General features: G+C 34.8%; 1 protein-coding gene and 1 non-coding gene across 7 annotated transcripts in view; one reads left to right on the top strand and one right to left on the bottom strand.

The window, feature by feature from the left end:
- LOC100754537 (protocadherin-11 X-linked) overlaps window positions 1–24230 on the top strand; it is a 474898-nt gene that overhangs the window by 143646 nt on the left and 307022 nt on the right. The window lies entirely within an intron of this gene.
- On the bottom strand, window positions 12486–12611 carry LOC113837722. Its single transcript, XR_003488445.1, has one exon.

Genomic DNA, 24230 nt, shown 5'->3' with positions numbered 1-24230 from the left:
TATATTTGTATTTTTTTTAAAGGCAGGCACAAGGAATTGTATATAAAAAACTTGCCTTATGTTCTTGTTAAATGGTTTTCTTCCATGTCAAAATAGGATGATTTTACACTGAAGGTTGCTGGGTACCAACGTATTTGATTTTCATATTTTTAGGTTAGCTGATTTAAATACAAAACACCAAGATGGGGGTGGTGACACAGGACTGTAATCCCAGAATTTCTATGGTGGAGGCAAACGATAGTAGTTCAACGATTGCCTGAGCTACATAGTTAGTCTGAAGACAGCCTAGGTTTTACTGGACCTCATTTCAAAAACAAACAAATTTATATATATAATGTTTAATATATTTGATATATAAATATGACCTATTTTTATACAAATGAATTTATTGTTTATTCGTTTTTAATTAAAATTTTACAATGCTTAAATAAGTATGTGTGTATTCCTTTATACACACATATACACAAATATATGTGTATATAACTCACAAATATATGTACATATAATTTAGGATAGGAACATAGTTTTTAAAATTCTCCAAGTGGATAAGAAGAAAGACCAAGAAAAGCTGAAGAAAACCCATCAGGTATAATGAGGTACATAGCCTACGTCAAACTAACAAACTCTCGTTGTCTGATCTTCAAGGTTCCAACCAGTCCAGCAGGACACACAAGTACCCTTTCCAACCAAAGAAAAGCAAGATTTATAACCACTAACAGTTAATTTTTGAGTGTTCAGAACTGTTGTCCTTTTGGTCAGCCTTCTTTTTGCTTGAAATAAAAACTGCTTTGTGGGGAAAAGGGGAAAATAGTTTTAAAATTCTGAGTAACAGATTTCTTAATAACTTTTCAATTCTCTTTATTTTTATTTAAGAAAAAATTTCACACCTAAATGCTGTTTTGATATTATTTCTACCTCTCCTTTATACCAGGGTTTTTCAACATGTGGGTTGCAACTCCTTTGACAAGCATCTAGCTTCAAAAATATTTACGTTATGATTCATGCGAGTAGCAAAATTACAGTATTTAAGTAGTAATTAAAATAATTTTATGGTTTGGGGTCACTACAATATCAGGGACTGTATTAAAGTTTTACAGCATTAGGAAGGTTGAGAACTACTGATCTAAGCCCTTTGTGTCTTCACATGGCTGTTTCCCCACTCAAATTCACAACAAGGGTTTCTGGGCGGAGTAAATGGGTAATAAAGGCACCGAAATACACTGTATGATGCTTTGAAAGAATAAGTAAAAACATAAAAATACATCTCAGAGAATACTTTAGGGTATAAAAATGTACACAGGTGACAGAGTAACAACAAGAAAACTGATCATTTTCAATTTTTTATTCCTCCTGTTAAAGTACAAAGGGAAAAATATTTAAGGAAGTAATCACATATTATATGGAATAATGTATGGTACTAAAATTTTGTATTTTGATGCATTTAAACAGATAAAATATAAATTGAGATACTTGAAGAAGAATATAAAATTAAATTAGGAATTTTAGAAATGTACAGTCAAATCCTAATATTCATTTCAGGATCCCAAGTCTCTGTTTTAGAGGGATCAAAAATGTTTGCTAAAATTGTTACGTTGAAATGAAAATGTAAGTAAATATCATGCATTATTATAACCCAGAAGTAGAATACATGTTAAAAAGAAGGGAATTATATTTAATATTTTCTAGTAAAACCAATATTTAAAATTAAAAATATAGTGTTGCTCATATTCAGACATGTTTATGACTTATCACTCAGGATTGGATAAACTAATAGAAGCCTTGTTCCAGGAGATGGCTGATTCTCTATTACTCAGTAGCCATTGATGGTCTGTACTTCTTCATCTAGGGTATGAGTCTTGTTTAATTACCCCACCCTTATCAGCATATCTACTGATTTTTTTCATTATGCAGGTCTTCTTTATTCAGACATAGTGTTGATATTACATGGGTGTGTCTTCTCAGCCCTATCCAGAAAGGGCATTTGTGGTCTGGCTCTTATAATTTTTGTGAACCTTTTCCAAGATGTTGCCTATGTTTTAGATGTAGCACTTTCTTTGCATATATATATATATATATATATATATATATATATATATATATATAGAGAGAGAGAGAGAGAGAGAGAGAGATTGGTGTGTGGCATCCCACAGCCACTTATTCTCTGCATTTGTTCAGTTGTGGATTTATGTAATATTCTGGGCATAAGGATGAGGATAAGTATTTAGAATACAGTTAGAAATTATCTTGGCTAGGTTCTCCTCCAGAGTATCTGTCCTATCCAACCATGAGAAATTGCCTGGAGTTACATTTACATGAATTTTATTTTATTCATTTATTATAATTTTCTTTAAACCACTAATCACTTATTCTCCTTTATTTTAGAGTTAGGTTCTTATATATTCTCGGCTGGTCTCAAGCTCCATAGACAGCGGAGGATACCTTGAATTTCTGATCTTAGGTTTGCAGCTGTGTAACTGTATCTAGTTTATGCTGCATTTGAGTCTGAATGCAGTGCTTCCTGCAGGTTAGGTAACCACTCTCTCTACTAAACAATATTCCAAGCTTTCTTGATCATTTCGGTTAATATATTTTCTTTTTTTAAATTTTTTTATTAGTTCAAATTAGGAACAAGCTTGTTTCACATGTCAATCCCTTCTCCCTCTCCCTTCCCTCACCCCACCCCTCCTTCCCCACCCCATCCACCCTGTACTCCCCAGGCAGGGTAGGGCCCTCAACTGGGGCTCCACAAAGTCCACCACATCATACAGGGCTGGGATTTTCTTAACAATTAGGTTGCTGTTGAATATAGAGTGTTAGAGGTTACATCTTTAAAGATTTTTTTTCCTGTTTCAATTCATTGATTAGAGTCCTGTCATTAGAACCTTCTGTAAATTTCTGTATATTGAGTTAAGTCTTAAATTATCTGACAATTCTCAATTTAAATATGTAGGAAACGGGTTATAAGAAGATAATTTTCGCAGGGCATTGGTGGTGCATGCCTTTAATCCCAGCACTTGGGAGGCAGAGGCAGGCAGATCTCTGCGAGTTTGAGGCCCGCATGGTCTCCAGAGCTAGTGCCAGGATAGGCTTCAAAGATACACAGAGAAACCCTGTCTCAAAGGATTACCATCCTATAATCCTCTTCACCAAAGAAACTAGGAAACATGAATGACTCTAAGGGATAAATGGACCCCAGGAATGGGAAGTGGCATGAACTCTTGAGCTAAATGGGAGCACGAGAGTAGGGGAGAGGGAGCTGCCACAATAAGATCAAGAGGAGTAGAGGACAGGAAATAGAGGAGCAGAAATATTGAGTTGGCAGAAGAATAGAGGAGAGTGAGCAGGATGAGAGATACCATATTAGAGGGAGCCACTATATGGCCGAGAAGAGATCTGGATCTAGGGAGATCTCCAGAGACCTACAAGGATGACAGGAGCTGATAATCCAGGCAATGGTAGAGAGGATAACCTAAAAGCCCTTCCCCTATAATGAGATTGATGACTACTCTTTATGCCATCCTAGAGCCCTCATCCAGTGGCTGATGGAAGCAGAGACAGATATCCACAGATACACACTGAGCTGAAATCAGGAATTTAGTTGAAGAGAGGGAGGAATGAAGATCGAAGGGGCCTGCACTAGGTTGGAGAAACCCACAGAAACAGCTGACCTGAACAAGGGGGAGCACATCCACCCCAGATGCTGTCTGGGAGGCCAGTACAAGACTGATCCAGACCCCTGAACATGTATGTCAATAAGGAGGCCTCTACACTCCAGGGAGCCTCTGGTAGTGGATTAGTATTTTTTCCTTGTGTAAGAAGGGACTTTGAGAGCCCATCCCACATGAAGGGATAAACTCTGGCCCTGGACACATGAGGAAGGACCCAGGCCCAGCCCAGGAAGATTTGGTGAACTTTACAGAGCCCCTGTTGAGGGCCCTACCCTGCCTGGGGAGTGGCGGGTGGATGGGGTGGAGGGTAGGTTGGGGATGGGGGAGAAGGGATGGGAGTGAGGGGAGGGAGAGGGAGAAGGGACTTACATGTGAAACAACCTTGTTCCCTAACTTGTACCAAAAAAAAAAGAAAAAAAAAGAAGACAAATTTCATTTGGCTTGTTACAATTTAAAACATTATACTCCAAATCTCAAAGACTTTATTTACACTTAATTACCACAAATTTGATCAGAAGAGCTAACACCCAATCAGAAATTCAACTGTATTTTCCTAGTGTAAAGCGTGTTTCCTTCTATTTAATGAGTAGAATAATCCAACGACAAATTTCATATTATTTATTTCCTTGAATATTATTAGAACTGTAATTTTTTCATTTCTCTACTGCCTTATGACCTTTTCCATGTCATGACCATTAGTTTTGAAGGTGATTGAGTATTCACATAATAATACCATATTTCCTGTGTGTGTGTGTGTGTGTGTGTGTGTGTGTGTGTGTGTGTGTGTGTGTTATGGAGTGTTATGGAATATGTGTGCACATATTTGCTTATATTTGTGAATGCTAAAGGTTGACAGCCAATCTTCTTCTATCACTGTAAAGTTTATGTTTGTAAGAAGATCTCTCATGGAACCTAAGAAGCTGCCTGGTTATTAAACTCCAGAGATTTGCCTGTCTCTGTTTCTCTAGAACTGGAGCTATAGTCAAGTAGCCAGGTAATAGAGATTTGAACTTGGGTTCTCTTGATTGACTCACAAGCACTTTATCCACTGATACATCATCTTATTCCCAGTACTACCATCTGAATAGGAATAGTATGATCATCATTAGTCATCTATTGTTTCCATATTGATACACACAGACACTAGATAGGAAAAAATACTGAAACAAAACATGAAAGAATACAAACCTAAGACAGATTGTATTAATAAAGGAAAGAATGGAAGACAAAATACATATTCAGATGAAAAATAACTTGTCTGTACTTCTGAAGTCAACTTTTGTTAGAATAAAACCTCATGTTCACAGAGATCTTATGCACTTTGATTTTTCTAATGTTAAAGTTGATTATAAAACAGAACACTGACAGGGATTTACTTCTAAAACAAGCTTGTTTCTAATTTAAATGTAAAAATAGCATAGTATGAAAAAAAAAACAGAACCCAAGAACAAGTCATAATGTAGAGAAGAGCAGATTATGTGGATCCTAGAAACAGCATATATATCTATATCACAACTTGTACACCAAATACTTAAGGGGAATTGGTGAAGAGGGTGGAAAGTTTTAAGAACCAGAAGACCAGGTAGGTTGTGAAACCTGAACAATGTCAACACCAATAGATACACTATTGTGGAGAGAGGAATCTCACAAGACTCCACCCTAAGACAAAACAATGACTGGTGATAGAAAAATTAACATCTCTTTAGGATAAACCCCCTAATTGATTATCCAATACAGACTGGACAGTCCTGAATCTATGATTATATAGACAGAAGCCACACTAAATTTCTCAATGTTTATATTGATGTGCACATACAAAGTATCTGTGTGTCTATAACAATGCCATTTAAAAAGAGACTATCGATTTGAGAAGAAGAACAGAGGGCACATTAAAATATTTGGGAGAGAATAGTAAAGGAAGAAATATGCAATTACATTTTAATTTTAAAAGTTAATTAAAAACATGTAATTTGTGATATAAATATACAAATTATACATGAAAAAGTAGCATCTTTTAGTGTAAAGGGAATCATGGAACCCATTCGTCAAATAAAACTAAAGGTGTATATTTTTAATAATAGCAAATTAATCATATCATCTGAATTAGATTTAAGACTAAATTAATTTAGACATAATATAAATATATTTGTCCATATTTTGTTTAATTTCTAATTCTGTGATTTAAACATTCATTAATATATTTATTTATTTTATACATGTATGTTCCATGACATCTTGGCGGAAGTTAGAAGAAATTTTTTTTTTTTTGGTCTTTTGAGACAGGGTTTCTTTGTGTAGCTTTAGAGCCTATCCTGGCACTCGTTCTGGAGACCAGGCTGGCCTTGAACTCACAGAGATCTGCCTGCCTCTGCCTCCCTAGTGCTGGGATTAAGGCGTGTGCCACCAACGCCCGGCCAGAAGAAAATTTGACAAACTTGTTTTGTCTGTCCCTCCAGCATGTAAGTCCTATGGACTCAAGTCAGACAATCAAATTTAGCTGCAAGTGAATTTTTCATACTGAATCTTGTCTCTGTCCCATAAAACCATGTTTCATAGTTTTTTGAACTTGGATTTTATAGACATTTGATAAAATAGATCAAATTTTGGATTTCTTTTAGGAAATTAGGTCATAAGTACCAAATATAGATCATTTGAAGCTCTTTTTTATTTTTAGATTCTTTGTTGTAGCCAGTCATTTACAATTACAATTTAAAATTCTAGCCTCTTTCAATGTGATTAAAGAACTACTACACTATTCTGAGATGGATTCTGCATTTTATTGCAGCTATTGTAATAAATATTTTGTAATTTGTTATATTTTCCCTTACAGTATCAGAACACCTATTTCAAAGTTAGTACACTCTTAAAGCTACTTGATTGAATTTTTCTGTAGTTTGAACCAACTTTTGATGATATTATATTAATATGTCCATTAACAATTGTGATTGAATAGTATTGCTTAGGATCATAGATGCTTGTCATATAAATGTATATTTGTATAAAGAATTTGACATGGGGTTGAATGCTTTCAATGACAATAAAGATTATTTATATTACTACCTTTTATTGAGCACATAGTTAGCAAATGCTAATAAAGTGTTTTAAAAAATAAGCATTATTTAATAACAAGGACAAAGAAATAGGAGTAAAACAGATTTCAAGTAGACTTAGAGTTAACTGATTATTATGAATTCTAGCGTCTTTGATACTGCAGATAGTCCTCTTTTTTACACTTGAAATGCCAAATTTGATTTATCCATATTTCAACATTGGCTTATATATGGTAAAGAGATACTTTTATAAATTTTAATACAATGAAACCTGAAGAGATTGTTTTATGAATCAGAAACACAAAAGTATAGTCCAGGATTTTAAGTTTTACAAAGGCAAGCATGGATAAGAAATTGAGACACATGAGGCACACTTTTAAATCCTGAAGCAGGAAACACAGCATCTGGGTTTAATTGCTAATGCAATTCTATTAACAGAGCAATCTATGACAATTGTACTATCAATAACTTTTGAGATATAGTTATGGAATAGACAAAGTAACAGCAGTTGGTATTGCTAGACAAATGGAGGTCCGGTAATTGTCTGCAGTATCAAATACTCATGTATAATGACTTTTGAAGGTTGAGGTTTATGAGAGCAGCTCATTATGTATTTCAAACAAAGCTCTGTTTTTCTATTGTTCATCCTTCGACTGGAGTAGAAGCACTGCAGCCAAAATTGTACCCAAGGGAACTCATGTCTACCAGTTGGTTAACCTTGTGACATTGCACTAAAAAGCACCCGGTTTCAAATACATAATTCATGAAACTTTCTGATTGTTTAGCATTGATCAGCACTTGAATAAATTGAGTTGCTATCATATTAACATAAGTAGTACACTTTAGAGAGTCTCCTTTTTTCTTTATTTTTTCTGTTCTGAAGTTGTCTATTAAATCCTTCAGGGATTTCTAGTTTGTAAAACAGGAAGTCGGTTTAGAATATTGCAGAATCCCATTACAATGTTAGCATGAGCTTTGAAGTACATCGTTGTGGCGGTTTGCATATTCTACTTAAATTCCCAGATTAGGCTGCCAGTATGGATTCCTTCTCAGACTTTGTGTCTTCTGTGTTGTCAGATAAGTCTATCTCTGTATTTTCAACTCTGCACGTAATTATTCTCAAATCTAGGAAGGTTAAAGTGGTTATATAATTGCTCTATGTGCCAGGGGACGAAATATGTAATTTATATAATCCAGGTCTGAGAATCTAATGCATTGACGATTCCAACATTTCTCGAAAGAACAAGTGGATATAGCAGTGATTTTGTGTACGTAGAGAATGTTAGTACTGTGTAGCAGGTTTTCAACATCCTGTGCTGAACCAAGAGATTAGAAAGCCAATTTAGAATGTACATTGATACATAAATTGTACTTTATTGTTTTTCTTTTTCAGCATGATTTGCATGTCACAGCTAGGGAACCATCTTAGCAAGACAGAGAAAGCTCTGCTGCTTATAGACTGCTTTATTATGCTCTTTGAACTATAGATTTTTCCTGTTATGTTAGTTTGAGTTGGATCATTTTTAAATGAATAAATTCACATATGAGCAAGAACCGTCCATGTCTGTGGTAAAAATCCCAGAAATGAAACTGTACTTGCTGTTACGGATGACTTCCAATCATAAGAAATGAATAGGCATGAGTGTGCCATATTATTGCATGCCTACTCACTATTCTCTCTAGCGATTCATCTGGGACCACTCAGCCCCTTAGCTAGCAATGCTTCAGAGTTCTATTTATAATAAAAACAGGGGTGTTAGAATATTAGTTGGAGAAATATGACAAAGAATAGCAACAGTCATGTGGAGCAGAAAGAAGGCATACGTCGGTGACCACAATCATCAGGGAAAGTAACTCAATTTCAAGTGCATCAGCATTTTTGTCAAAAAAATATGATGATATTTAAAAGACTGGCCCTCTAAATATTTTGAAGTGCACTTTTGGACCAGTACATACATTTTTACACTTCTGATTTAGTTACCTTATTACCTGCTATAAATAATTAAACATACATTTACTTAAGCATACTGATTCATTTCTTTTTTTGTTCCAAATCTTCCTGTTTTGATTAAAGTTAAATTACAGGTGAATATTTTATTCATAATCCCTCATTTCCCACACATTAACATTTTTTCAACTTTTTTACTTGAATTAGAAACAGGATTGATTTACATGACAATCCCAGTTCCCTTCTCCCACCTGTCCTCACCTACCACACCCCCCAACTAAAACCCTATCTATCATGTGTCCTTTATGCTCCCCCTGGATGACGAGACCTTTCATAGGGTGTCACTAGTGTCTATTGTATCCTTTGGGATAGAGCCTAGGCCCACCCTGTGTGTGTTGGCTCAGGGAGTATTCCTCTATATGGAATGGGCTCCCAAAGTCCACACCTATGCTAGGGATAAGTACTGAACTTCTACAGGAAGCCTCGTAGATTTCCAAGGTTTTATCACAGAAACTCATGTTCCTGGGGTCTGGATCAGTTCCATGCTGGTATTCCAGCTATCAGTCTGGGGAGCAAGAGTTCCCCTACCTATCCCATACCCTTTTTTGCTCCCCAGGAGGGTGAGGCCTTCCTTAGTGGGTCTTCAGAGTCTGTCATATACTTTGGGATAGGACCTAGGCCCACTGCCTTGTGTCTAAGCCCAGGGAGTAGCCCTCTATGTGGAATGGGCTCCCGAAGTCTATTCCTATGCTAGGGATAAGTACTGATCTACTACAAAAGGCCCCATAGATTTTTGAGGACTCCTCACTGACACCCATGTTCATGGGGTTAGGATCAGTCCCATGCTGGTTTCCCAGCTATCAGTCTGGGAACCAAATATTCCAAAATGCCACATTTTATATTAAATCCATGACATTGCCTTAAAGTTACTATCCCACCCCACAAGGCCTTCTTGAAGTGTATTCTAAAATTCTTAATGTTACCTTTTGAACAAAAGCCTTGACCTGAATTCTTCAAAGAGTTTATCCAATGAGGATACAAAGCAAGACTCTAAACCTGCCCTGCTTCTTACCTCATTTTTAGCCTTGATATAGTAACTTTTTTACCCTAAAATAATCTACACCAGAATCAAAATTTTGTCAAAATATAACAGGTTATATTTCAAATATCTCTTTTCCCACCAATTTTCAGACTCTTCATCATTTCACATCTTCCTTGTTTCTTTTACACTTGTGCTTTTCATCTTTGGTTATACTTGTAGTAATTTCATGAAATTATATGTCATCAGAATTCTGTTCCTAGTATTAGCATTGGTTTTAATCTGGAATATTAGTTTATTTTAAACTATTTCTGATTATTATCAAAACACATATTTCTGAACATTTTTATGTTTTCATTTTTCTTTCAAAATATAGAATATTTAATTCTGGTATTAACATATTTCAAAGTGATCATGTTCACACTTTACCCTCAATGAAATTTTGTTAGATATTTTTAATCCAGAAATGACCTCTTTATCAAGTTTTCATTGCTCTTGTACTAAACTAAATGTAGCCTGCTTTCCAACTTAAAGAAATGTAGAAATCATCATGTTATTACTTGGCATTTACTCAAAGGTAAGCAGAAATATATGTGACATTTGAATCCTTAGGCTAATATATCAATCATGGAGAAGTTGTACTTTTTAATAATAAAATTTTACAAACAGTGAAATTGCTTATGGATATTGACAAGGCAGTAATTTTCTTCACATTGAAAAGTCTTTTATTCTTCTGTAAAATTCTTAGAAATGTTTTTAAATGAGCTATTCAGTATCCTGGAGAGGGAGGATTAGTGAGTTTTTACTACTCTGCATACTGTTTTCACATAAAAGAATGAATGTTTTCTACATCTTTTGGCAACTTAGTGAAAGCAATATTATATTTAAATTATTATAGCATTTCAAGTAATTGAATTAGCTTCTAGTGTATGCTTTTGAAGAAATTAAGGATGATATTCTTCTTGAATATATTTTAAAGGTTAAAATTAAAATGTTTACTATTTTTCACAATGCAAGTCACTTTTCTAGAAAACTACTATTCACTCAAATTTAAGATAAATTGGGATTGTCTGTTTAATTCAGATAATAAATGAATGTATATCACTTTCCTGTGGTACATGAAGAACACTTTTGCCTTCATTACATTTTAACATAGTGCACATAATATTCACATGCTTTCCTGTAAACTATGTGAGAAATCTGATTTAGCAGTCAAACTTATGGCCAGTTTAGGAAGCTAAAAGTTGTGTATTTATCTATCTGTAAGTTTATATATTCATATGTTGTATAAACATATGCATTTATATAGGGAACATTATGTACACATGCATACAAGTCATATACATACAAAATTATAAACAAAATACTTGTGTGGGTCTCTTAAATAAATCTACAGGAAAAGTTGTAGTCAGTGCAGATCTGAATATGATATCTGGCAAACATGTCAATTTCTACTAGATAGTGATACTTATATTGTTCATTTTAGCTAATAAGAAGGCATGAAATATTGAAAACTTTCATTATGTTCCCATTAAATTTGTTCATTTTGTCAGAGTAGAAAGCACTCCTAAAATGCTAAAGAAAGTATGATTACTTTATTTATTTATTATTTATTTATTTATTTTACAGCCCAACCAAAGTTTTCATTCCCTCCTCTCTCCCCATTCCTTTCCCCAAATCCCTTTTGCCCCCACCCCAATCCATCCTTCCTCAGGCACTCCAGTATGAGGAATAGGTTTTCAAGAGCCAGCCAAAGCATTAAGGAGAGTTCCTTCTGCATTGTTAGGAGTCCCACAAATATAGCAAATTGCACAATTGTCACATATATGAAAAGGGCTTAGTTCATCCCCCTCAGGACCCTTGATTGTTTATTGAATGCCTGTGAATTCCTTGGAACCAGATAATTTGTTTCTATGGGCTTTTTGTGATGTCCTGGAATCCGCTGGCTCCTATGCACCTTCCTCCCTCTTTTCAGCAGGATTATCCAAGCTTGGCTTAAGGTTTTGTTGTAGGGTGGGTCTCTGTATGTTTCCATCAATTACTGGATGGGGGCTCTCTGTTGACAGCTAGTCACCAATCTGATCACAGGAGATGTCCAGTTCAGGCTACATATCCACTATTGCCAGGAGTCTTAGCTGGGTTTAGGAGCAACTAGGTTGTTTCCAGGTTCTGGCAGTTACAAATAAAGCTGCTATGATCATAGTCCCACATGTGTCCTTGTAGTATGATTGATAATCACTTTGGTTACATACCCAAGAGTGATACAGTAGGGTCTTGAGGTAGATATTTCTATTTTTGTATGATTCTTTGAAATATCTCTCCAACCAAAGTATATTTTATTTTATCCTTTCTTCTCTAAGCATCCGCATTTCTAATGGTGCTATACGTCAATGCAAACAACTCATTACTGAGCAAAATTAATATAGATATTTATGGAATATGGCTTGATAGTAAAATGGGCTATGTAGAACGTGATGAATTGCTGAGATTAATCATCACAGAATTATATGTAGACTATATCTATATCTCCATCTATTCATTTATCTTTCAAATTAAGCTATCTAAGAATAAAATAAATTTACCTTAATGACACCTTGATTATTTGTATTTACTCTGTATTCATTTGCAGCATATTGATCTGACCTATATAAATCAAACTAATCAACACTGATTTCTATGTTGTTATATTATCAAAATGGAGATCCACCAAAGAAACAAATTAAAGTTAATTTAGATTAAGGACCAGTGATAAATTAGCACTCTATATGTTTTTTCCTTTTAAATGTTAATAGTGGGACAATTCACCCTCTCTTCCTGCAAAGGATGAACAGAAAGCTAATATATTTCTCTAAGATATTTATAAAAGTTTTTCTTCACTTTGAGAATCTATACATTTTTTATAGCTAGACTCGTAGACATAATAAGGAAAATGATAAAAACACTATGTACTTTCATTTAAAATTTTTATATTCACTTAAGATATTTTTATTTAATTTTAGAGGCATTCATATTTACATATCCACCCACATTCTCTCTCCCTCCAATCTTTCTATGTTCCCCACCAACCCCCCCCAACCCATCCCTCTACTCCTCCCCAGGGATAGTGAGGCCCTCCATGGGGGGGGACCTTCAAAGTCCATCATATCATTTGGGGGAGGGCCTTGGTCCTCCTTGCTGTATCTGGGCTGCAATAGTATTCCTCCATAGGGAATGGTCTCCCAAAGTCCATCTGTGCTCTAGGCATAAAGACTGGCTCCATTGTTAGAGGTCCCATAGACTGTTTTGGCCTCCTATCTGGAAACACATTAAGAGGGCTTGGTTCAGTCCAATGCTGTTTTCCCAGCTTTGTAACTAGGGTCTCCGTGCTATCAGTAGTTCAGGTCCACTGTTATTGCAGGTCTCTCCAGCCCTGTCTTGACTCCTTTGCTCATCCTTCCTCTCCACAACTGGAATCCAGTAGTAGGTTCAGTGCCTAGCTGGGGGTGCCTGTTTCTGCTTCGAACAGGAACTGGGTGAAGGCTCTAGGAATGGTAACCAAGGTAGACATCAATATCATTATAGGGGAAGGGCATCAATGGCATCCTCTTGACTACTGCCTAGATTCTTAGTTGGGGTCCTCCCTGTGGATCCTCTAATATTTTCTGTGTGCCAGACCCCTCTCCAAACCTGTAATGTCTCCCTCTATCAAGGCATCTCCTTTCTTGCCCTCCTCTATTCCTCCCCTGTCTCAGTCCTCTTGTTCTCCTCCCCCCTGCCCTTCTTCCCTTCCCACCTCCTTCCTCTCTGCCCATGCTCCGACTTTGCTCAAGGGTTCTTGTCCCCCTTCCCTTCTTCAAGGGACTATGCAATCTTGGGGTCCTCCTTGTTTCCTAACTCTTCTGGCAGTGTGGATTGTAGACTGGTAATCCTTTGCTCTATGTCTAAAAATCATGTGTGAATGACTCCATACCATGTTTGTCTTTTCATGACTGGGATACCTCACTCAGGATGATTTCTTCTAGTTCCATCCATCTGCCTGTGAATTTCAAAGTTCCATTATATTTTTTCCACCACGTAGTACACCATTGTGTAAATGAACCACATTTTCTCTATCTGTTCTTCAGTTGAGGGACATCTAGGTTGCTTCCAGGTTCTGGCGATTACAAATAATGCAGCGAACATAGTTTCATTACATAATATATCTTAACTACAGTCTCACTTCCCTGTACTTCTCCCAGCTCCTCCCTTATTCTCCTCCCATCAGGAATTACTCCCTTTTTGTGTCTCATAAGAAAACAAACATAAAACAAAAACACATTGGGAAAAATCAAAACAATCATAGAGAGAAAAAAGCTCAAGTGAGTACACAAGAAACAAAGACTAACTTGTTCACACACTCTGGGATCTCATAAACACCATATATTGGAATGAGCTATAATATGAATGTAGAGACACTGATGAAGACTCATGCAGGTCCTGGGCATACTTGCTTATTTTCTGGGAATTTATATGTGTGTGGATTATGTTGATTTAGAGGACATCATTTTCTTGGTGTCCTTCATCCCCTCTGGCTCTTACACCCTTTGTGTCTCTTCTTCCACAAGTTTCCTTGAGCCCTGATGGGAGAGATTTAATGGGGATATCCCTTTATGGCTGAGTATTCCAAGGTTTCTCATTCTCTGCAGTATTTCTAGATGTTGTTTTGTTCTCTGTATTTGTTCCTGTCTGCTGCAGTAGCAATCTTTCCTGATCCTGGCTGTGCAAGGAACTAATCTATGAGTAAAGAAGAATATCACTAGGTGTCATTTTATTGCTAGAGTTTGTTTTTTGTTTTATAACAATACAGTATTTGGTTTTACTGTAGGTCCTTAGGCTATCTAGTCTCTGGTTCTGGTTCTTGGGTAGACAAACAGTGCCTAGACTCCCTATACTGCCTACCTGTCTCCTCCCACCTTATATACCTCTCTCCACCAAGCCATATGCATTCCTGTCTCCACCTACTTAGTGCTGGGAATAAAGGCATTTCACTCAAAGTGCTGGGATCACTGTTGTGTGGGTTTTGTTTTTCCTTTAGCTTGGATCAATTTTGTGTAGCCCAGGGTTGCCTTGAACTAACAGAGATCCATCTGCCTCTGTCTCCCAAGTGCTAAGATTAAAGGTGTGTGCCACAACTCCCTGACTTCTATGGCTAACTAGTGTGGCAAGTTTTGTACTCCCGTCTTCAGGAAAACTTTGTTAGATAATAAACAAATATCACCACATCTATTGGGAATGTGGCCGGGGTTCAGGGGAGATTTCAGGGGAAGATGTATGTAATCAATTGGAGATTATGTCATCATAGAAGGAGAGGCAGAAGCTTGTGGTCTGATGAAGACCTAGGGATGACTAGGCAACTGGATTTGGAGGAGCAGAAAGATAGGGGAAGATCTGCATTTAGCCTATCTGCTTCCCTGTGTGTTCCTAGGGAATAGGCATTTGCCTTATGCATTTTCATTTTTATTTCATGTACATTAATCACAATTCTTACTAAAATAAGGGCACAGTTGCTAATTTAAGACAAAAGCTGCCCTGTAACTCTGTATTCAAATCTACTCATAATTGCTTCCTTCCCTTTGGATATTTCTTATCTGCGGTTAAAGAATGGACATGAATCTTGGATTTTTTTGTATTGCCAGAAATCCACTGAAATGACAGTATTTGTATATTGAAACTTCAATTGATCTCTTTTATTTACTAATTTCAAATACATGGTGATCTTTTTGTTACTAAAAGCATAATGTGCACTCACATCAAGCAGATTTATCAATTGTAATTTATAACTATTTAAAAACTCGCTGAAAAATGCTTCCTAATTTAATTATTATTTATGTTGGACTTTTTTTTTATTCTGTTGTAGATGTTTATTCAGAAGTTGGCTAAGTGAGTGCTCTGTGCTGTTATTAATTCTATGTGTAGAATTGTTTAGAAACTTTTTCTGAATGACTATATTTGTTTGGAAATGAATCCAATTAAGAAATATAATTGACATTTGTTTCCAGCTTGGCAGAAACTGTGAGAGAGAAATAATTGCCAAAAGATTATTGGTATGTCTTCTTTTTGTATGCTATCTTTCAACATCACATTAGTAAATGCTGAAGAACCTGGTGTCAGCCTTATAGCAAGATGTGTGCCATGTGTCTTCAACTGCAGGTTTTATTTTTCAGCTACAGCAATCATTAATCTTGAGAATAAAGTGGCCAAAAATTGGAAAATTTAACCTCTGTAAAACCATGACTGATAATGGAGGTATTTTATTTTCTTTTGTATTTTTATTTTTATCAATCCTAGAATATTTTACATCCTAGTCCTAAAAGAAAAGCAATGTGCCTTTTGAGAGAACTTAAGTTTTGTCCTTGAGAATGGGTCAATACTAGTAATTTTACAGGGGTAGGGGGAAGTAGTGCATTGTTCTGAATAGCTATTATTTAGTGAAGAAGTCTTTACATGATAAAATTTTCTGGCAACTTGTATACTTTGGATAATCTTTAAAACAATTTTATTATATTACATGCTCTACCTGTGGTGTTTAGGTAGAAAAAATTATTTTTCTGTGATTTACCTGAAAATGATCCCTAAACATCTGATAGCCAAGAAGAATAAATAGTACTTGAACTCAAAATGTCAATGTAAATTTTCTTCAACAAAAATGGTTATTTACAAACCTACATTTTGACATGACTAATTGTTTTTAATTTAACAGAATGTGGAGTGTGTGTGTGTGTGTGTGTGTGTGTGTGTGTGTGTGTGTATTATTGCAGACATTTAATTGTTTAAAAATTAATTTTAACATCCAGGTTTGAATATAAAGCTCAGCTGTTAGGGTGCACATCTAGCATATTTAAACTTTGGTTTGAATACACAGAGACAGGTAAATCTAGAGCAGTAGTGCATCCCTGCAATCCCAGTGCTTGGGAGGTGAAGGCAAAGTGAATCAAAAGTTTAAGGTCATCCTCAGCTGCGTACAGAGTTCAAAGCCATTAAATCCCACCTTAAAGTAGTATATTTACATTGGGGGGCTTTTTAATAGATGAGTTTTTAGAAATATTCAAAAGTCAATATCTTGTAATAAGATACACATGAAAAGCTTTACTTGAGTCAGCCTGTTTGTAGCACCTGAACTTCCTTTTATAGGTGAAATATCAGCCTTGTGGTATTGACTGTTCTTTCCTAAGATTATATCCACTTTCTATATTGTGTCAAGGTTGTTTTCAATACTTTTTCTAATGACTCTTGTGCATTTTGACTCATATTTATTCATAGGTATTTTATCATACCAATTCTTTCCATTGCAGATATTCTCATCCTCTCAGAATTGTTATGACTACAAAATATATAATATTAAATTAATATTAACCTGAAATATTTATTTGTGATTGTATTTAATGATTTTTCTTTTACTAGTTTTATGATACCAAATACAGAAAGAGACATTCTTTAAATATCTGCTGATTAATATATTGTCATAACATTTCCTAATAGGGAAAATTATAAAGAATCATAAAAATTCTCAAAAATCTAAGCACTAAACTAACTCTGTGGTTAATAAGATATCACTTATACTTTCTAAGCTGTTTTCTGTGATTTCACTGTGTGACACCTTTTGATATTAATGGGATCTATTGCCTAAATCTCCATGAGCAGCTTGGAAAGTTAATCTTTCTGGTAAGTATTAATATCACAGCTGCTGTATTTTGCAGTTTTATTTATATATTTTATTACTTATATATTATGTGTATGCACATAGCTATATAATGATAATAGCAAGTGCCTTTCATCTTTAAAGAAGTTTTGAAATGTTAACTCTGACATATTTGTGTTAGAAGTAAATAATTTCCCCTATTTTAGCAAAATTATGGTATAAGTAGAAAACTAAGGTCAAGATATCAACACATTTACTAGAGAAGATAGCCACTTTAGCTACAGTCTTATTTTCCAGAAGCATAGACCATGGCAGAAATTGAAAATTAGTTTAGGAAAATGTAGCTTGTGTGGGCAATTTCAAATTTAGGTTATTGTCACATAAATTACCCTGTATATCTCTGAACTTTTGTAAGATGGCATAACCCTTAATGACGTGAGTAATAACAGGATAGAATTTGATATATTTCATACTGTAAATTAAAAGTTTAAGTCTATTCTAGTTTTTTTCCATAAATTGTTATTCCACAAAACAGGCAGCAATATTTCATACTAATAATATTCTTTTTTTAGAGACTGGAGTGAATATTACTCAAATTAATAGAAATTTCATTTACCATATGGAGCAATTGGTGTCTTATCTTTAGGTAGGGAGATATGGATGAGATAAATACCAGACTGATAACTGGGAAACCAGCATGGAACTGATCCAGACCCCATGAATGCAGGTATCAGTGAGGAGGCCTGGGAAATCTATGGGGCCTATTGTAGTAGATCAGTACTTATCCCTAGCATAGAAATGGACTTTGAGAGCCCATTTCACATAGAAGAATGCTCCCTCAGTCTAGACACATGGGGGAGGGCCTAGGCCGTATCCTAAAGTATATGACAGACTCTGAAGATCCCCCATGAAAGCCCTCACCTTCCCTAGGGAGCAGAAATGTTATGGGATAGGTAGGGAGTTAGTGGCGGGAAGAGGAGGAGGAGAGGGAGAGGGAACTGGGATTGACATGTAAAACAATCTTTTTTCTAATTTAAATAAAAAATGGAGAAAAAATAAAACATAAAAAGTTAAGATGTAATTGAGTCTTTGTCTAAGATATTATGAATCTAATTAATTTATGAATTCATCTTGATAGCTGAAAACTTGTGTATAGTATCCATATAACCTAGCATAGGAATAATGTACATTTTCAATTTTGTAGATAGATATTACATAAAACCAGAGTGAAAATATTTAGATGTAATGAAGCGCTACTTGTTATTTTATTTAGATCATAAGCAGATGTGCTTCAAGACCTGTCTCTATAAATATACATGGTACAAAACATGTTTCTTCAAAATATCTGCATTAACATGACATAAATTGAAAGGAGATGTGTATTATCTAAACACACATTTTAGAAATTAAAACTGCAAGGACAAGAGAGTGAAAGTTTGAGTCCATTTGCAAGATAGATTGTTTTGGGGATACTATTATTTCAAATCATCATACCTCTATTTTGGATAAGTAGAAAAATAAATAACATAACTCTTAAAATTTTTATCATTACAATTTTCATATTTTTCATATGTGTGGAGCTTTTCTTTCATACATGAATATAGTACAAGTTTTCCTCTATTCTTTGAGTTCTGACTGATGTTTCACCATTATGTTACAATGCACTATTCTGTCTCCAATTGTGATCTCCACTGCACAATTGTTTTTTAATAGCTAAGTGTTAGAGGATATATTTTTGAAAATACAATTCCAGTAATGTAGCTATAAATACAAGTTCCAATACCTGGACCTACTAAGAGGCAAACTTGCTATCGAATAAAAAAGTTCATTTTGTTTTTGAATTATCAATGAGAAGGAGACACATAACATTAAAATGCACTATATTCAAATAAAAACAATTTTAAAAAATTAGATGTGATTTATTTATGAATAACTTTTATTATTGTAATTTTGAGGCACTCTAAATTATCTTCCAATTTCCAATTATTGAAACACACCATAAGCCAGCAATTGACAAAAATACATCTATTTTACTCTGCATAAGTATTTCCTTAAAATAATTGAAATAAATATTATATGTGTATTTGTCTCTAAATAAACATGCAGCATCTTTTAAAATATTGATTATGTAGTTTATTTGAAAGTATATGTATAAATTATGGAAAATTTCAAATAAAAAGGGCTGTTAAGCTAGGATAAATAATTCAGTGGGAATAAACAAATAGTAACCATTTAAAGATAATTATAAATATAGTAATAGCAGGTTAAGACTTTAGAGTGCAAGTGCTAATAAAGAGCATACACAGACACACACACGCACACACACACACACACACACACACACACACACACACACACACACACACACATATACAGGTATGAAATATAAAAAATGAAATCCCCAGTTATAATAGTCCTAACAGCTCCAAATATCAGTTTTCTTAGTGAGCAGTAAGTGCAAATAACATTTTTCATGTAGTTAGTTCTGTCTAACCAGTTATTTTCTGAGGCATTCTGGACTTTTGGTTGGTCAACAAAGATCAATTACTTTCACTTTGAATAGATACCCAACCCTTAGTTAAATTGGCATACAATACAATTATGAGTCAGTGATATTGTTTTGTATGTTGTCTTCCTATGTAGTCCTAGCTACTTTGGAAATCACTAATCTCAAACTCACACAGATCTGTCTTTCTCTGTTTTTGAGGACATGGATTAAAGATGTGCATCACCACACACAGTGTAGTGTTTATACGTGTGTGTGTGTGTGTGTGTGTGTGTGTGTGTGTGTGTGTGTGTGTGTTTATACATGCACACAGACCTACACACATATTTTTGATATTTTATGAACATGAGTGTTTTGCCTGCATGTAAATGCAAAGTATGTGTGGTGGTGTTTGGAAGTTGTTATTTGGGTGCCTGGACATGAACCCGGAATGTCTACAATTGCTTTTATCCACTAAACCATCTCTCTTACAAACCTGCAATTTCTAATGGACTTAGGAAATGCAAATTTTATCTGTTTTATTCTGCCATATTTTCCCAATCATAGTTTTAACTTACAATTCCTAGACTTCTAATAATGAGTTTATAATTGAGAAAATATGTGCTATTAATTTGTTTAGCTGTTTTTCGATTATTTTATTATGCAATTTGAGTCTTAATTATAATTAATTTTAAAACTGGTTATTTGGATTCCATGACAAATTACTCAAGTTGTCCTTGTATAAATTATCTCTAAAAAAGATAGATTTACTTTCTGCATATTTAAATGTATGAGATTATCACAATAGATGGATTAAGTTTTTGTAAAAACTGCAATGAGATCATAAGTTTAAAATGCTTTTGAGTTCCAATATATTTAAGGATGTTTAATGAGTACACAGGAGCACAATAGTTTTATTTTTTATCTTTCTTTCCTATACAGAAATTTTAAATGTGGTAATTTTCATGAAAGAAAAACCAGTGAAACATTTATAGAATCCTCTCTTTTTTTTTCCCAAGACAGGGTTTCTCTGTGGCCTTGGAGGATGTCCTGGAAATATCTCTTGTAGACCAGGCTAGACTCAAACTCACAGAGATCTGCCTGCCTCTGCCTCTCTAGTACTGGGATTAAAGGCATGTGCTACTACTGCCCGGCTCCATAGATTCCACACTTTAAAACAATAATTTTATTTTTTTATAATTTTCATTCAAAAATGAAAAAAATATATGTTTAGTTTTGAGATGTATCTACATGATCTCTACTATATATTATACCCCCAATTGTATATTATGCCTATACTTTCAGATTCTCAGCATCTGTGGATAATAGTCATTTCCATATGAAAAATTTAAGTGATCACTTTGCAGTCGTCAGTATGAAGCATATAGAAACATCAATAGTTTTAATTAGTTCTTCAAAACTCAGTATATTTAAATAAGAAGAATACATGAAATAGTTTTTTATTTTTCAAAACATTTTTTTAGAATTTCATGGATGAGAACACTATTTATATCAAATCCTCTCCTCTTTCTCCTAATTCCAACTTATTCATACAGCCTTTCAGAACTCATGAACCATCTATAATTATTACTGTAATTTTAAAAATTTTATTAGTTCAATTTAGGAACAAGCTTGTTTCTCATGTCAATCCCTTCTCCCTCTCTATCCCCTCCCCCCCATCCCTCCTCCCCCCCCGACATACCCGTCACCCCATCATCACCCCATCCACCCTCCACTCCCCAGGCAGGGTAGGGCCCTCAATGGGGGCTCCACAAAGTCCACCACATCATCATGGGCTGGGCCTGGGCCCTTCCCCATGTGTCCAGGGCAAGAGTGCATCCCTTCACGTGAGATGGGCTCTCAAAGTCCATTATTATTACTGTAATTTTTAATTATTCTGGAGGCTTTGGTCAATTTTTGTGTTAATCTGCCAAAATGTAATATCATCTTGAAATTACATTTTTCTTGGTGCCAAAAACATTTACCTTATTTGAAATAAGTTTTTATCCTTTAAAGTAACATTTAAAGGATGTTACTTTAAACATTTAAAGTAACAATTTCAACTAGATGAAATAGTTGCATTTATAAGATATTTGAGAAGTCAAAGAAACACTTACTTGTTCTGTTGTCTTTTTGGATGATTGGGTTGTTCCTTTAAAACTTTAGAAGATATAGTGTGCAAAATTAATAGTAGTATGATAGCACTAATGCATTTAAAGACACACATAAAAAGTTTCAGTCGAAACACTTCTTTCATTTATTTATTTATTTATTTATTTTTTTGTTTTTTTTGCCTCTTATAGACAAGTTTCTCTGTGAATCAGTCCTGGCTGTTCTGAAACTCACTCTGTAGACCAGGCTGGCATTGAACTCACAGAGGTCCACTTGCTTCTGTGTCCTGAGTGACGGGATTAAAAGTGAGCACCACTACCGGCCGACAAAATTTTTTCTTATAAACCCAGATTTTTTTTCAGAAAACATACTTCAAAAATTAAAATGTGTATTTTAGAATGATAGGGTATACGTTACACCAAATGCAGTGCTAAGGATTAGGGAACCTGAGTAGGAATCATTCATTTGGCTCTGTAAATGCTGTTTCCTGATTTTTACCTAAACTTGTTTTGTTTAAAATGAGAGCATGAAACTTGTTGATTACTCATCTGATGTCTTTTTACATTCATCATCATCTGATACTGTATACTTTTTAATACATGTAGAGTTATGAAAGAGCAGAAAATCTTCCCTCAGAAAGCAATATATATATATATATATATATATATATATATATATATATATATATATTCTTACTATGTAATCTTATTTTACATACCAATCACAGTTCTGTTTCCCTTCCATCCTCCCATTCCCACCAGCATCCCACATCCCACCCTAGGTCCACTGCTAAGAGAGGCTGAGGCCTTCCATGGGCGATCATCAAAATCTGTCACATCATTGGGGCAGGACCAAGGCCCTCCCCCCTGTATCTAGGCTGAGAGAGTATCCCTCCTTAGGAAATGGGCTCCAAAATCCCATTCATTCACTAGGGATAAATATTATTTCCACTGAAAGAGGTCCCATAGACTGCCCAAAGCCCCCAACTGACAACCATTTTCAGGGGTCCTGGTTTGGATTTATGCAGGTTCCACAGCTGTTAGTCCAGTGTCCATGAGTTCCCACTTGTTCAGGTCTTCTGTTTCTGTGGGTTTCCCAAGCATGGCCTTGACCCTTTTGCTCATCAATCCTCCCTTTCTACAACTGGATTCTAGGAATTCTGCCCAATGCTTACCACTGAGTCCCAAGTACATTTCAAGAGAACCATATACAATTTAGCAGGAAAGATTCAACATGTCTTGTAAACCTTTGGTCTAGTTTATAGATCAAACTGAGAAGAAATTAAAGGCCTAAAGAAATAACACAAAGATTCTATCAAAATGCAGTTCAGCAGCTACACAGTCCATGAAATGCTCATTAACAAATTGAGGAAATATGTGTAGAGTATACAGAATCAGTTTTGCATATTAATGAGCAAAGTGTAATAACATTATGGCTCTTGCTGTTCTACATGCAGAGAACATTGAAATTAGATCTTAGCTATGTAAATGTCAAATGAATTTATAGTCACACATACTACTGTTTTAAAACAATAGTCTATAACACTCAAAAATATACAATTAATATGCAGGTAGTTGACACCTACTTTATTTCTTGAGCCACAGATTACATTTGCTATAGATTGTGTAGCCTACAGCACAGATCTACCACTAAAAGTTTTACAAAGCCATTTGTCTTTCAGGAATATTGAAATGTTGGTTTTCATTCCATAATGATGGATATTATCCTAATGTCTCATAGAAATCTTTCATTTGAAAGTGGCAAACAAATAAGACAGAACAAAAATATCCAGCTAAGATGTATCAAAATGAGACTTTAAGTGTTTTAGTTAAAATATAGTTCTCTGCTTTACTAGCATGGAATCTGTTTCATATAAAATTTCTACATTCAGTTAAAGGAAAAATGAAGATTGTCAAGATATTTCATTCACTTCAAAGTACTCACAAATCTTTATGATCATGCCTCAAAAAATAAGATGGAGCAGAACTGAGTTAGATTGCTAATATTGATTTATGGCTTACAATGGCAACATTAGATAACTTTTCTAAGATTTGGGGGAAATGACCAGATAAGAACAGTTTATATGAATAATTAGAATTGGTAGCATATTATTTTGATGAAGTATTCAACATGCTCATTATCACTTTATACTTTACTGTTCATAAGCTTGTTAGTTTTAGTTTGACATTATAGCAAAAGAATTCTGTCTTTTATACTCATATATGAAGGTTGACACATATGCAACTAGAATCTGGATTTGATGTAGAAATG

This window comes from Cricetulus griseus, chromosome X (genome assembly GCF_003668045.3).
Source record: "Cricetulus griseus strain 17A/GY chromosome X, alternate assembly CriGri-PICRH-1.0, whole genome shotgun sequence".
Taxonomy (NCBI): domain Eukaryota; kingdom Metazoa; phylum Chordata; class Mammalia; order Rodentia; family Cricetidae; genus Cricetulus; species Cricetulus griseus.
The sequence above is the reverse complement of the archived record's forward strand: the minus strand, read 5'-3'. Positions and strand labels throughout refer to the sequence as shown.